Source organism: Typopeltis vanoorti, chromosome 25, assembly GCF_054136105.1.
Source record: "Typopeltis vanoorti isolate ZY-2024b chromosome 25, IOZ_Tvanoo_1.0, whole genome shotgun sequence".
Lineage (NCBI taxonomy): Eukaryota > Metazoa > Arthropoda > Arachnida > Uropygi > Thelyphonidae > Typopeltis > Typopeltis vanoorti.
In genome coordinates, this window is record NC_143573.1 from 46,392,420 (window position 1) to 46,410,005 (window position 17,586).

The following is a 17,586-nucleotide window of genomic DNA, read 5'->3' on the forward strand; positions in this document are numbered from 1 at the left end:
TTAGTAGCTAGACAGATGAAAAGTAATGTCTTGAATGAAAAGGATGACACATTTTTTGGAAGCCAAATATGCTACAGTGATGATGTTTTTGTGCCAGGAGTTAATCAGTCCAGTAAAAGTGATATGGTCCTGACCTTTGAGTTGGGACCATATCATAGGTAAGGGGAGAAAAACTAAGGTCTTTATTATTAATATTATTAGTCAGGACCTCTATGAAGTAATGACTTATCTTGGGAGGCCCATCTTGAAATACACAAATCACACAAAACAATCTTAAACAATACAAAGTTTATTATACCATTCCTTAAACTCATTCACTATTTGTGCCCTCACCACCCTGTCAGGCAATGCATTCGAACCACCATTCCATACAAAAAAAAAAAACCCACTCTCACTCCCTCTTACTCACCACCTCTATTTATAAATTCCAGGGATGACACATGAAAGAACTCCCTAGTGACCCTGTAACTACCTATCAACAGTTTAAATGTCTCAATCCTATCACCTCTCCTTTTTTCTGTTCACCAAACTACAGTCCCCATGCCCTCAGTCTATCCTCATAGCTAATGCTGTATAGTCTTGATATCATTTTCATTTTCTGCCTTTGCACCTGCTCCAAGGTTAAATTAATGTTTTGTCACTGGGACCCTTCAGATCCCAGTAACCAAATCTGAGCACAATAATTAAGATGTGGTATGATCAGGACTTTATACAATGGAATCACTACTCTTCAATCTCTGCTGGTCAGTGTCCTTCTCAGTATTGTAGCAAACCTCTGGATTACCTTCACCATCTTTGCAATATGTCCCCTAAACCACAAGTTTCCATCAATCATCACCCAAAAGTCCCTTGCCTCCTCCACTTCTTCTAGTACAGTTTCTCCAACAGAATATTCAGCTTCTTATTGATAGATCCCGAACTTCAACACCTTACATTTAGTTGCATTAAACTGATTCCCCCACCATCCCCATCTATCCAGCTTATTAAAATCCTCCCAAAGGGCTTGGTACTATTACTAATAACCCTTCAATCTCTACAAACAACTGAATATCTCCCTGCAGTCCACTGGCAATGTCATTGATATAAAGATTAAACAATATGGATCCCCAATACTCAGTCCCGAGGGAACCCACTGGTAACCTCCTGCATCTTCCTTGATACCACTTCCTGTACACAACTCTCTGATATCTACCACATGGCTAATCTCCAATCCAATTCACTAACCTGTTATCTAAACCTGTGTGCTGAAACTTCAATATCAGCTTATCATGTGGCACCCTGTCAAATGCCTTTGTAAAATTCAAAAAAATGGCACTATGTGCCTTTCCCTCATCAACTTTCTCTTTTTACTTTATTATAAAAGGCAATTTAGATTACTAAAACAAGAACACTCCTTAACAAATCCATGCTGACCTTCACAGATAACATTACTTATATCTGTTCAATGCTGTATATGATATTTCACTAATTTCTCCAAAATCTTAACAACTACATAAGAAATTAGAATTGGTCTATATATAGTTTGATACTTCCATTCTACTACCACTCTTATGCAGTAGCACTATCTTATCCTCCTTCCCTCCTTGGGCACCTTTCCCCATAGCCAGACTCTCATCGAAAAGTCAAGTCCAACAGTGCTGTAAGTTCCTTAGCACATTCTCTTAAAACGCATTTCAAAATCCCATCTAGTCCCATTGCCTTAATGACATCCAGAGTACCTTAGTATTTGTAACACATTTTCCTCCACTTTGAACCTTAATCCTAGAAATCCCTTCCTCTAGTCCAAATCCTTCTTTTCCAGAATGAAATAGCCTTATAAAATTATCATTAAACAACTCCATTATGTCTTCTGCATTAGCCACTCGACTCTCATTTTTATTTAACGATGTCATTCTTCCACAATCATTTCTTCTCCCACTGATCACATAACTAAAGAATTCCTTTGGATATTCCTTGGATCTCAGGGCTAAACTCTTTCCATAGTTTTTCCTGACTTACCATGCTAGTCTCATCCCTGACCCGAGTCTTATACTTTCTTTCCTTATGCTTTTTCCATAACCTTTTTTTTCATCTTCAGTTCCTGTTTGATATCATTAGTCATCCACACTAAATTGTGTTTTCTTTTTCTCTAGAGGTATACAGCTCACCATTGCTTCTAATAAATATTTCTTCACTGTTCTCATGCACTGGTGATATCTCACCTTTCCAATTCTTCCACCCATGGAAACTGCACAAGCTGATTTCTAGGATTATTATAATCACATTTTATAAATTCTACATAAATTCATTTCTTCTTGATACTTTTGCATGTCTTTTCATCCCCCAAGTCAAGACTGCATGGTCACTCTCTCCAACTGGGGGAAGGGATGATGTTTCAATTATAATCTGGAATTTATACTAGGATTCCAATTATACTGGAATTGAATGTGATGGGTACAGTATTTTCAGGGAAGATAGAGAAGACAGAATGTGGGGAGGAGTACTGTTGATGATAGCTGATGAGTTGCAGCCCAAGAAAGTAGTATATCAAGAGGATAGACCAGCGATTTTCAACCGGTGTGCCGCAAGAGGTCTTCAGGGGTACCACAAGATTTATGAAATCTTGTGGTACAGTCAGGCTACAGTCATAAAAAGTACGGCAAGGAAGGCAAAGGGAAACCACCTTGCATCATTATCTCCCTAGTAATCAGCTGCAACCCTCTCTAAGAGAGGAAGCCACAGGATCAGATCAGTCTAGGTGTGCTGTATTATGGAAAAGGTTGAAAAACTGCACAATACTCAATTTTATCCATTTCATGGGATACAGACAACACTTTTGCTACAAACAGCTGTGTAAAACAAACTACTTGATAGAATGACTTGCAATTTCACATGGATGCGTATGACAGATGTTCCAACTTAGAAAAAAAAATCTTGCCGATAGTGTTGCCATCTATGGTCGAGTTTGAGAATCTTTCAGACCACCCTTGTATTTCTCATATAATTTATATCCACCATCATAATCATCTCATCCACTCTTTCATCTTGCTTAATCACCATAGTGTCACTCTCTATCATTCCTCCAGGCATGCACTCGTTTAACATTGTATTTTTACTCTATGAATCATTAAATCATCATATCTCTCACTGCTCCATTCACTTCTTGTTCACTTGCATCCCTCACTCTCTCTCTCTTCTTGCATTTACTCCCATTTACTTGCCTTCCTCTCATTTCTCAATCGAGAAATGAGAGGAAGATAGTGCAACTCTTTCACTATCTTGCTTCCTTCTCATCTCTGGTTCTCTTATTTTCTCTCCTTCTATCATTTACATAATTCTCACTCGCCTCTCCTCTTGCTTGTTTCACATCAATTAGTCTTTCCAGTCTCCTCTCTTCTTTCACACTTCTGTAATCATTTTTCATACATTTTACTTCTTCTTCTTCTTCTCTTGTATCTCTCTCTCTAGCAAAAGTTACAAGCAATTGCTTTGGCAAGAGACCAAAAGACTCGGATGGCATTTGGACAGGCTGCAAGTTTCTTGCTTTTTGCTCTTTCAAACTCTGTTTTGGAAGCATTGATATCTTGCAACTATTTTGAGCTTGAGTATAAGTGCTAAAGGAGGATGGTGGAGTTCTTGATGTGAGCCAGTTGTGGTATTTAGAACAGTGTGGGGAATGTATATTTCCATGCCAGTAAGGATTACTTTGGTGACAAGTTCCAGCCATTCCAATCTCTTGTATATAGCATCACATTGGTGTGCTATGGTAAGACCTCCATGATTTCTGCTCTTCCTTTCCCTCACTGTTTTCCAATTTCCTGAATCAGAAATCTCATTGTCATCGATTATATCAAATGTAATCAAATTCCTGATATGTACTCTCAAGGACAGAGCCTCCGTAGCTCAGTCAGTATAGACAAAGCCCTTTGGTTGGAAAACCTGGGTTTGATTCCTGTCCATGACATGAGGAACTTTTATCTTGTCTCATTTGATTAAAGGTGAGTTAGCCAGTCTCATACGAATGTAGGGGGGGGTTCCATCTGGAACTCAGATTTTTTGTCCCCCAGAACAGGCAAACCGGCCCTGAATACATCACAGCCATATGCTGGTCCCGAGCCCAGATAAAATTGGAGTGGGTGGGAAGCAGTGGTGAGCTACCCTGTAAAAAATCTCACCAAGAACATTTTGTGGATAATCCTACAAAGTCACCTAAGTTTCGAAACGCCTAAGGGAAAACCACCACCACTCTCAAGGACTGCTCGATTAAAATGACATTATTACTACCTTTCCATCAACTAGTTTCCTCCAAATTAGCCCTGCTATTTATCATGACCCCAATGTTGTCAGATATTATACTTGGGTCTTTTAAGGCACTGTTGACTGCATCAGTCTGCCAATATCTCTTTTCTTTCTTTCTTTCTCTCTCTCTCTCTCTCTTGTTTTCTTACCATCTTGTCATCAAACATGTTTTGCAAAGCTCTGGTTATATCTTGAATTCTAATATGCTAGATTCCTTCCTAACATCTTCAATTTGTATGTTATTATCATTGATTCCATTTGTTCACACCCCTAACTTTTCTTGGAGTTCTCAAATTCTCACATATATTATAACAAGCTGTTAAATGGTATTCTAGAATGCAGCAGTGATATTTGGAACTGAAATATATATTTTGAAAATAAATAATGATATTGGATTTATTTTTAATGCCATACTATTTTCATGAGTGTTTGTTTCTAAAAGGACCTTGTGTAGCTATTATTTAACTGTTAAATAATTATTATTTACTGTTATACTGTTACTTACATTATATGTTGTTTGTTATGGTGCCACTGCAAAATAGAACACTAGCAAGTGAATTCATCATGCAGGATTTTGTTATTTCAGTATTATTATTATTATTATTATTATTATTATTATTCAGGCCTACATGGAGTCAAAAGACTCATCGTGGGAGGTCCTTCCTAAGAAACACAAAGTCTATCAAAACTCATTGAGGGGAGGTCCCCCCTCAGAAACACAAAGTCTATCATACTACTCCTTGAACTCATTGACCGTTCTCGCTCTCACCACTCCATCAGGCAATGCATTCCATGGTTCAACCACCTTCCATGCAAAGAAACCACTCCTCACCCTCTTGCTCACAGTTTCCTTTCATAACTTCCAGAGATGGCCTCGTCATCACTCCTTCCTGCTGTTCAACCAAGCGAAAGATCTCCCCAGTGTCAACCCTGTAACTACCTCTCAACAGTTTAAAAGTCTCAATCATATCACCTCTCCTACTTCTACCCACCAAACTCTGCAGTCCACATTCTCTCAGCCGATCCTCATAACCAAAATTGTACAGTCCTGAAACCATCTTTGTCATTAATCTTTGTATCCTTTCCACAGTTAATTTATCCCCTTCAAATCCTGGGAACCAAATCTGAGAACAATAATCCAAATGTGGTCTGATCAGAGACTTATACAACGGAATGATAACCCATTTTATCTCTGCAGGTCAGTGTCCTTCTCATAATTGCAGCAATCCTTTGTTGTTACCTTCACCACCTTTGCAATATGTCCCCTAAATTTCAGGTTTCTATCAATTATCAACCCCAGATCTCTTGTCTCCCCTACTTCCTCCAGTATAACTCCTCCCATAGAGTATGCAGCATCCCTTCGATGTTTCCCAAACCTAAAGACCTTACATTTTGCTGCATTAAACTGACATCCCCATTCATTTGCCCATCTATCTAGCTGATTCAAATCCTCTTGCAGGGCTGCCGCATCTGCACTATTACTAATAATCCTTCCCAGCTTCGCATCATCTGCAAACAACTGAATATCCCCTTGCAATCCACTGACAATGTCATTGATATTGATATAAAGGTTAAACAATATAGGTCCCAGTACTGAGCCCTGTGGGACCCCACTTGTAACCCTCTGCTTCCTTGAAACTGCCCCACCACACACAACTCTCTGATACCTATCGGACAGCCAATCCTGAATCCAGTCGACCAATCTGACATCCAGACCCATGTGCTGCAACTTAAATATCAGCTTATCATGTGGCACCCTGTCAAATGCCTTCTCCAAGTCTAAGAAAATGTCAGTACATGCCTTTCCCTCATCTAATGCTCTTGTAACTTCATCATAAAAGGCTAGCATATTGCTAAAACAAGAGTGCCCCATCACAAATCCATGTTGACTCTCACAGATAACATTACCCTCATCTGCCCAATGCTGTAGTTGAGAATAATGTGGTGGTAACGAAAGGGACTCCAAGATCTTACTAACTACTGATGGCACACAAACTGGTCTATAATTAGACACTTCCAATCTGCTGCCGCCCTTACGCAATGGCACTATCTTACCTTCCTTCCATTCCATGGGCACCTTTCTAGCAGCCAGACTTGCATTGAAAAGCCAGGTCAAAGGCACTGTCAGTTCCCTAGCACATTCTCTCAAAACTCGTGGTGAAATACCATCCAGTCCCACAGCTTTACTGACATCCAGAGTACTCAGTATTTGAAACACACTCTCCTCTTGTATCTCTAAACCTTGAACCTGCCCTATCCCTCTAGCATTAAATCCTGGATGAAATACTCCAATAAAGTGTTCATTAAACAATTCTACTATGTCCTCTGAATCAGTCACTCTATTCCCATTTTTATCCCACAATATCATTCTTCCAGTCATTTCTCCTCCTACTGGCCACATATCTAAAAAATTCCCTAGGATTTTCTTTGGATCTTAGGGCTAATCTCCTCTCATATTCCAGTTTCATCTTCATTACCATACTAGTCACTCTTATGGCCTGTGTCTTATACGCTTCATGCATCTTCTCTTCACCTGTCTCCTTATATCTCTTACACAGCCTCTTTTTCGCATGCAATTTCTGTGGGATGTATTCATTGGGAAGGGAGTGAAAGATTTATGGAAGGAAAGAGAGAGAGAGACTGATGAGTGCATGTGTAGGAACTGTTTTTGAACAGGTGATTTGAAACAAACAGCAAAAGTTGAGAATAATGAGGTAGTAACGAAAGGGACTGCATACTGATGTGGTCTTACACAAGACAAAATGAGATAGAATGGTTGGAAAAACTGTTCTGTCTCAAGCATCATATTTCAGAAGAATCTGGGTGAGGTAATATACATGCCTGTTTTGCATTACAGTGTAAGGCCACACACTGCAAGTGGAGAATCTGATCTCTCAAAAAAATATGGATGGCAATCCCTCACTCTACTTGCAGTCCTGACACGAGTCCTCCAGACTTCAGTCTGCTTTTCTCAAAATTGAAAGAACTACTCTGTGGAAAACACAGTTCACTATTGATGATATTTCTGCTGAAATAACCTGATGTGTCAAACACATCAGGTGGTGGTGGGGGGGAAGATTGCTGACAGAAATGTATGACTTGTCCAAATGTTGGACAGCAATAATGAAGCAGAGTGCTGGGGATTATATTGAAGGTCTGTTAGTGTATTTTGTTAAATAGCTGTTTTGTTTAACAACAGGAGTGCATCATTCAGAAATTTTGAAATGACTCTTATGATTACAGACAAAATTCTGGAAATAATTGAATCCATTTGTTTTTAAATGTCTGTTTCATTACTATTAAGTCTCAAAACGATATACATATTTATGATCTCATATCTGTAATAGATAAACTGCTTCTTCCTGATGAGTGCAGATTTAGTCGTCTTCTTCTCTGTTAATCTTTAATGTCACCTGTGGCATAATGATCAAGAGAGCAAACCATGTTAACCAAAGTAAATAGCTTTAATGAAAATAGCCCAAATATTTTGGAACTGAAATTAACAGTACATCATCATCAATGTGTAGAACTAATAAATGATTTAACTTTTTTGTCTCTGTTAATAATCAAATGTATTATTCTTTTGAATTTTCTTAATTTTTAATTCTTTTGATTCTGCAGTTTTTATTATAAACTAGTTTTTGTAAATTATGAAATATTCTCTTTTAATAATTGAGGTTTTTTTTTTTTCTTTCAGTGAATCTGAGCATGAGAAATGTGAAACACCTCTTTGTAAGAAGTCTTTTAATACTTTTAAGAAAAATTTCTCACAGGATTTCCAAGTGAATCATTGTTTTCCAGTTGCATCTCCAAAAAGAGTTAATGTTTCAGGATGTAGAAAAAGAACAAGTAAAAATTCCAGGGGACGTCCCAGAAAGCAACCAAAATCTAAAATATATGCTTATGAAATTACAAATTTAGGCGAAGGTGAAATCACATATATAAAATATTTTAGCATGTGACACTTTAATTATCTAATTTTGGCATTTCATTTTTGGTTTGAAGTTATATAGTTACAGTAAATGATCAGTTGCGATAAATTATGTCTGAAGATATTATATGCAGTGCTTTTTATATTATATGCAGTGCTTTTTTTTTTTTTTCAGCAGTACAATGTACCCCGTCACCTTTATTAAAAGTGACACATGATATATGGATGCAGTTTCATTTTATTCAACTTTTATTACTATCAAAGAATGTATACCCACACCTATTGTTTTAGAAAAAAAAAAAAGAGCACAGGTTATATCTGTTTTTATTCCAGTGAAAGCAAAATACTCCTGACATCACTCTATATATTCAATATTCAATATGTGTTTTGAAACTTTGTGTATCTGTTTTCTGATTTTTGCTTTAAATGGTGATTCAATGATATAACTTTGCAGAATGCTTTTTCAGTAGTTTTATCTAGAAGTCAAGAAGCTCAGTTCAGTACAGTGTATTCCTGTTTTGGAACCTTAACCATTCAAAATTTATGTTGTATGTCGTATAATTAGGGGTCAGTTTTGGGACCATTGTTCTTCAATTTGTATATTAATGATATTGAAATGGTTTTAACTACTGATATGCAACTGTTTGCAGATGATGCAAAATTGGGGAGAGCAATGCAGAGTCAAGCAGATGTTATGGCCTTATAGGAGGACTTGAGTAAATTGCATGAATGGGCAGGTAAGTGGAACTGTCAGTTCAATGTTGCAAAGTGTAAAGTTTTGAAATTTGGTAAGCAATGATGGGATGCAAAATATACACTTGGTGGGAAGCTTTAAAGGAGGTAATGGAAATGAGAGATCTGCTAGTGGTGGTGGACAAGGACCTGAAATTCAGGGGCCATATTACACAAGTTGTGAAGACATCACATCGGATAATGGCAATGATGTTGAGAACCTCGACATGAAGAAATAGAGAGGTTATGATGCCATTATATAAGGCCTTGATCAGGCTTCATATGGGTTATTATGCACAGATCTGGTCACCAGGTTTTCATGTTGACGAGGATATGTTGGAAAGGGTTCAGAGAAGATTCACAAAGGTTGTCATTGGTCTTTGGAATATGGACACGAGGACAGATTGAGAGAATGTAAATTGCAAAACCTCGTGAATAGGAGGAAAAGGGAGGATATGATTGAGGCATATAAGCTAGTCAGAAGTTGTTATCAGGTTGACATGAAAGAGATTTTTCATTGAGAGAGAGAGAGAGAGAGGGGGTAGAACAAGAAGCCATCAATGAAAACCCTACAAATTTGCCCTCATCAGCTCATTCTCTTCTATAGCCACATCTCACTTATACCTGTTGCCCTGATTGTATCCAGTTTACTGCATAATACAATTTCCTTCTCCCCTGAATACTTAGGCAAACTCATTATTGTGACTTTCATCCTCATCATCAATTTCCCAAATGTACCCTCAAGGGACATTCATGCTACTATGATAATGCTACATGATTAAGTTTATATTATTATTAATTTCCTATCAACAGTTTTCCTCCAAATTAGTCTCCTACATGTCAGCCCAGTATTGTCGTATCTAACATTTCGTTCTTTTAAGGCACTTCTGACTGAATCAATTCATTTAGACCTTGGTCTTTCTATTGGTCTCTTTTTTGTCATCTTGGCATCAAACACCTGTTTTGCTAACCTTTCTCCCATTCTGTTTAAGTGACCATACCACCTTAGATTGGCCCTGCTGATACATTCTTAAATATCAACAATGTCAAGTTATTTTCTAATTTCTTCATTTTTAATATGATTCTGTGGTCTCTAATCTTTGGTCAGGTTTTTTATTTTATAACCCAACTCTCAGATCCATTACTTAAAAGTGGTTTGAACACTATCTTGTATGCTTCTTTAATTAATAATAGAATTTATCTATGTATTGCTGTTAGAGATGAGGCAGTCAGAATTTTAAAGGTTTTCTAAAATTTAATAAGAATAAGAATACAAAAAAGTTTAACATTTAAAATTTTTTCTATTATTCAGTGTGTTGGCCATTGCAAACTGCCAAGAAATGTAGAGTAAAATCAGGCAATAATAGGCAAGTAATGCATAAATGTGATGTCCCTAAACATGATTTGGATTCTACACATTCTAAACAGTTTACAAGAATTTTAGCTCCAAAAAATCCTCAGACTCAAGTAAGTTTGAATTTTTGTTTTATTTACATATATGTTAATTATTTATACCTTTTTTATTTCACTATTAAAATGTTTTTAGCACTTAAGATTTTTGCATATTGTTGCAAAACATATACCAAAACAGTTTTGTGTGTTTCAGTATGTTAATTAGTGTGTCCAAGATGAATAGTTACATAATTGTAGAAAAGGAGAGAAAAAAAAAACTTACCTAAGTACTTAACATCAGTTACTTGAAAATAATATATAAATGGTTGTATGCATAAACAGGTGCTAAACTATTGTATCAAGGCACAGAGGGAAAATTATAGACATTAAGTCATCTTGATCATAGAATTTTTTAAAATATTTATCTCTATATTCTCAATGATATTCTTGAACAGCTTTGAAATTCCATGGAAAAAAACAATGAGAGGAATAATCTTCTAAAGAGCAGAGGTAGATGGAAAGAAAGAGATGCACAGGAAATTAGTTCAGTTGGTTTTGAACTGAACAGTTGATGGGAGAATAATTGAAGCTAATTCAGCAGAACAATGCTCATGAAAATGCTGCAGAAAAGTCAGAAACAGGACAGCTCTGAGAAAATGTGCTGAATTTAGTCCTTGAGAGGAGTTAGAGTTAACCTGTTAACTGAATTACCACCTTTTGGGTAGCATCAAACATTTTTTAGGAGACTTTTGGTCACCACTGAAAATGTGAAAGCAGTTTTTTAAAATTAAATGGATTTGGGAGATATGTATATATATATATATATATACAGGTATCCCTTGATTAATGCGGTTAATTAATCCCTCGATGTTACCGTATATATCAAAATCGTGTTAATCAAATATAATAATCAATGGTAAAAAGTACAATTCATCCATGATCCATTGCTGTATTAATAATTCGTTTTATATGGTACTCTTTTAGAAAAGATAAAAAATGAATGCAAAGTAAATGTTTAATAAATACTTGTACCTACATTATTTACTGCAATTTTTTTACCAAAAGAAGTTATCAAGAGTCGTTTGAATATTATTATTATTGTTATTATTCAGGCCTCCATGGAGTCAAAAGACTCATCGTGGGAGGTCCTTCCTAAGAAACAAAGTCTATCAAGACTCATTGAGGGGAGGTCCCCCCTAAGAAACACAAAGTCTATCATACCACTCCTTGAACTCATTGACCGTTCTCGCTCTCACCACTCCATCAGGCAATGCATTCCATGGTTCAACCACCCTCCATGCGAAGAAACCACTCCTCACCTCTTGCTCACAGATTCCTTTCTTAACTTCCAGGGATGGCCTCTTATCATCACTCCTTCCCGCTGTTCAACCATGCGAAAGAACTCCTCAGTGTCAACCCTGTAACCACCTCTCAACAGTTTAAAAGTCTCAATCATATCACCTCTCCTTCTATCCACCAAACTCTGCAGTCCACATTCCCTCAGCCGATCCTCATAACTATCATTGTACAGTCCTGAAATCATCTTTGTTATCTGCCTTTGTACCCTTTCCACAGTTAATTTATCCCCTTCAAATCCTGGGAACCAAATCTGAGAACAATAATCCAAGTGTGGTCTGATCAGGGTCTTATACAACAGAATGATAACTGTTTTATCTCTGCAGGTCAGTGTTCTTCTCATTATTGCAGCAATCCTCTGTGTTACCTTCACCACCTTTGCAATATGTCTCCTAAATTTCAGGTTTCTATCAGTCATCAACCCTAGATCTCTTGTCTCCCCTACTTCCTCCAGTTTTAGTTTTTTTCTTATTGGCATAAATTCTATGATAACAAACAAAATGACTCTCCAGACCTTGGCAAACAAGCAATAAAACATAAAGAAAAAACACTGCAAATATAATACATGATAGTACAAATTAAGTGGATATTGAATCCAACATTATTTCATAGCCGAATATAGAAACTAAAAGTTTCGGCAGATGCAAGCATAAGCAACCTTATGGGCAACTCGTAGTAAAAGTGGAGTAAGCTCCAGATCACTTTCCTTAATTTTTTCCATAATGTAAAGCACATCTCCTAGAGGAGATGTATGATAAATAAGCCTTTGGCTCTCTATTTCAGTAATACATGATGGTTTATTTATTTTCAGTTACAATCTAGAAATTATTGAACAAAGAATATAAAAAAGCCCAACTAAACCATACCATACTGACACTGGAGGTCGTAATATCTCCCAGATATAATTTACTGCCAAATATCACAAACCTTTACATAACCTGATGTGTTAAACTAAACTGGCAGCAAAAACAGTGCAGAATATCATTCATAACATATGAATGCACAGCTACTCATGACCTTCAAGTTATACACTGAATTGTGTAAGAATATTTATATTAAACATTTTGCATGTATCAGTCAGATCAGCTGCGAGCTCCTCAGGGTTAAAGGCGTGTTAATCAAAACTCTTGCCGCATATATCAAGGGATTGCCGCAATTAATTTCGCCGCATTAATCAAATCCTGTGTTAAGCAAAACCATTAAGCAAGGGATACCTGTATATATATACAATCACTGTCTGATCAAAAATATCTCTGCATCCCTTCGTAGTAGTGGATATGGCTCATAAAAGTATAAAAGGAAATATATTGACGTTCAACTGTCTTGCAATTTCATAGATAACTATTAACTGTAAAATGGGCCATACTGAAGCACTCAGTGACTTTCAACATGCCACTGTCATAGGTGCCTTTGCAACAACTCAGTTCAAGAAATTTCTGCCATGCTGCAGCTTCCCCATTTATGAGTGAAAATGTCTAGGAGCAACAACAGCACAATCACAACTTGGTAGGTCACATAAAATCACAGATCAGGACTGCTTAGTGCATGGCACAAAGAAAACTGCCTGTCCTTGGTTAAAACACCTCTGCAAGCAATGGCAGTACCACAATTGTTCATCAGAAGCTGAAGAAGATGATTTTCCATGGCTAACATCAGCAAGGACAATGCTAACCACCAAGTGGAGTGGTATAAAGCTCACTGCCATTGAACCCTGGAGCAGTGAAACACATTCTCTGGAGAGATGAATCATGCTTCACCATCTGGTATATTCTGACAGACAAGTCTGGGTTTGGTAGGTGCCAAGAGAATACTTGTTCTAATGTGTTTTGTGTTGTGCCAACTGTGAGATTTGGTGGTAGAGTCATTACAGTCTGGAGCTGTTTTTCATGATTCAGGCTAGGCCCTCTAGTTCCAGTAACAAGGAATATTAACAATGCAGCCTATACGATTTAATGAGTAAAATGCAAATTGCCAACCAGTTTCACTAGCTACTGTCTAGCATTATCAAGGTTTTACTGGTGTAAATACAAATGCACCAAGTTACATGAATACATAAGCGTTAATACCTGTTAGGCCGTTACATTCGATAATTCTCATTTGGAAGTGTGAATGCATTAGTCAGAATCTGGTACATGACCACATGTTGTGTAGTTTTTAGCGTATTGTAGTTCTGTTAAGCTGAGAGAATTGATGAGATTTTTCCATATGTCTATAAGAATAGCACCCTGATTTCTATTTAAATTGCTGCCTGTGTGCATAGCACCACTGCTGATTCTTTGAAAGTTCTGTTTCTGTAGTCATCCTCGATGTAAGGCATAGAACTGTTTTTCCAGTCTATAACGTGATTGGATGTCGAAAAATGGTGAGCTAAACCTGATGTGATTATTCTGTTGTGATTTACGTCTCCCACATGTTCTTTCTGTCTTATTTCAAGACTTCGAGAGGCCTGTCCAATGTACGATAAGCCACACGTGCATGGAATTACATATACTCCAGGATGTTTGAAGAATGGGACTTCATCTTTAGGCGATCTTAAGACCTGTCTGATCGTAGTAGTTGGTTTAAAAACCCACTTTGATGTTATGAGCTTTTAACATTCTTGCTAATTTTGTGGATACTGAACTAATATATGGAATCACTGCTGTGGACACATATTGGGAATCAGTTACACGTTGTTGGAAGTTGTCTTTGAATAGAAATTTGTTTAAAATGTTGGTGGGGTATCCAGATAGAGTCTTAGCTATTTGCGACAGTTCTAACCATACATCATCTTCTTTTGAAATAAACTTTAAGGCTCTATTTCGGAGCATACGAATGATGCTGTGTTTTTGTAAATGATGATGGTGGTTTGACGAATAATGTAGATATCTTCCTGTATCTGTGGGTTTCTTGTAAATGGACAGTTGGACATTGTTATATTCTCTCTTCACCAGTATGTCAAGAGAGGGTAGTTCATTGTTCTTCTCTAGTTCCATAATAAATTTGATCTTATTGTGTAGTGCATTGATTTTATTAAGAAACACTAGAAGATTTTCCATGGTATCTTTCCATATGATGAACACATCATCGACGTGTAATTCCATGCACGTGTGGCCTATCATACATTGGACAGACCTCTCGAAGTCTTGAAATAAGACAGAAAGAACATGTGGGAGACGTAATTCTAGTGGCGGCCGGTGAAAATTTTAAGTGCGGGTGCTGCATATACAAAAAAACAACAACAACTTTTTTTTCATAATCAGTAGCGAATTTATTAATAAATAAATTTACATATTAAAAATTGCTTTATTAAAAATATTTCATCCTCACCACGAACAAACAATAATAATAAAAGTTTCGTATCAATAGCAATGACAAGTGCAAACGAATATCAGCGTTAGATCGCAGTGCATTTGTTTTGTGTAACGATTATTGAAAAAATATAATTCTTTTCATATTTTTAACAGTGACACTTGTCATAATTCAGCCTTGTATCTATAATAAATAAATAATTATATGTTATTTTAACAAAATAAAATAAGATTTACAAAAAATAGTTCACCACGCACACGCTTCAATAATAAACGTTTCATATCTCACAGAAATAATGAGCACAGGCATAAGATACACTGCCCAAGTAGCAGTATAGCCTAATGACGTAACATGCAACAATAGCAAACGAAGATCGCAGTGCATTTGCTTCGTGTAATGATAATTGAAAAAATATTATTCTTTTCATATTTTCAACATTGACACTCGTCATAATTCAGCCTTGTATCTATAATAAATAAATAATTATATGTTATTTTAACAAAATAAAATAAGATTTACAATAAATAGTTCACCACGCACACGCTTCAATAATAAACGTTTCATATCTCACAGAAATAAGGCGCGTAAGCATACTAAAAATACACTGCCGCGCGAGCAGTTACAGTTGGGAATGACGTAACGTACAATGACAAGGGTAAACGAATATCGGCTTTAGATCGCAATGCATTTGTTTCGTAATCTAAAGCGTTAATCGAACAATTCCAATTATTAACTATTCAATCAACGTCAAAACATAAGCTGTAACCTTTAACATGTTGTACTGCATTTATATAATGTTGTAAGCATTGTTATTATTTAAAAACACAAACAAAATTTAATTTTTTCATTTTTTCTTTGGGGGTGCTGCAGTGTCGCAGTGCTTATGTATGGGCCGCCACTGCATAAATCACATCAGGTTTAGCTCACTTTTTCGACATCCAATCACGTTATAGACTGGAAAAACAGTTCTATGTCTTACATCGAGGATGACTACAGACACAGAACTTTCAAAGAATCAGCAGTGGTGCTGTGCACAGGCAGCAATTTAAATAGAAATCAGGGTGCTATTCTTATAGACATGGAAAAATCTCATCAATTCTCTCAGCGTAACAGAACTACAATACACAAAAAGCCACAGAACACATGGTCATGTACCCGATTCTGACTAACGCATGCGCACTTCCAAACGAGAATTATCAAATGTAATGGCCTAACATGTACTAACGCTTATGTATTCATGTAACTTGGTGCATTTGTATTTACACCAGTACAGCCTTGACAATGATAGACATTAGCTAGTGAAACTGGTTGGCAATTTGTATTTTATTCATTAAATCGTATGGTCTCTTATTAATAAAGTTCTCAGTTTTAATACATTAGGCCAAATAGGAACAATTTAATGCAGCCTATATTGACATTCTAGACAATTCTGTGCTTCCAGCCTTTTCCTGTATCAGTATGACAGTGCCCTCGTCCAAAGCAAGGTCTCTGCTGGAATAGTTTGATGAGATGGTGTTGAAGAACTTAACTGTCCTGAACTGAGCGCTGATCTGAATTCCATCCAAAACTGTTTGATGAATTGGAATACTGATTGTGTGACTATATTGTGCTATATTGCAGACCAACTCCATATTAGAGCCTTTCATATTAGAGTAAGAGTTGGGATGAGCAGATATCCAGATATTTCTGATTAGAAATATCTGGATATCTGCATAGATATCCAGATATTTGGATATCTGGTTATCTGCATTACAGTTTAAAAATTAGTTGTCTCAAGTCTGTATGTTTAGGATTATTAGTTCGGCCCTGATCTGCATAGATATCCAGATATTTAGATATCTGATTATCTGCATAGATATCCAGATGTGTAGATACAGCATCTTGATCAGAAGAGGATATAGAGTTTTTTGTTTTTTTTTTTTAAGATAAGGAGACTAGAGACATGATGTAAGTCAGATGAAGAAGAGAAATCTGATGTCATGTTGAAATCTGAAATCTGGATGTTACTAAAGGTAAGGGAAGGTGAAGTATGATCTTCCTTGTAAGAAATAAAGCATGGCTATGTTTTGATAGCAAAGAAGTTGAAATACGATCTCTCAGATAAGAGTTTAAGGCAGTGGTTATGGAAGATATCAGTCAGGAATGTTTGAGCACTAACGTCTGTAAATGAAGAAGAGAAATGGAGTGTATTTTCATCAAAAACTATGGATGTGATTTGAGGTCAGTGAGAGAAAATCTTTCAAATGGAAAAGTGCAGACCAACTAATGTGTACAGCCCTGGGGTACTTCAGTACTGGTAGAGAATCTGAAGCCGTCTGCCTTGTCATATAGTAAATAACTATAAAGGAAAGTGTCAATCCAACTGCAGATGGTGGGGAAAGACTACGAATGGTCATCTGGTAAAGGAGCCTGCATGCCAGACCAGATCATCATATGTTCTGGAAGTATAAAGATCCTTTCCACAAATTTCTCCAAATACTTCCTTGGCTTGTATCCAATGATGAACAGTGTTAGCTAGATATTATTGTTGTATGGACACCTCCATGGAGTCTGAAGACTTATCATGGGATATACAGACTGTCCACACAGTATCTATGATACTTCTC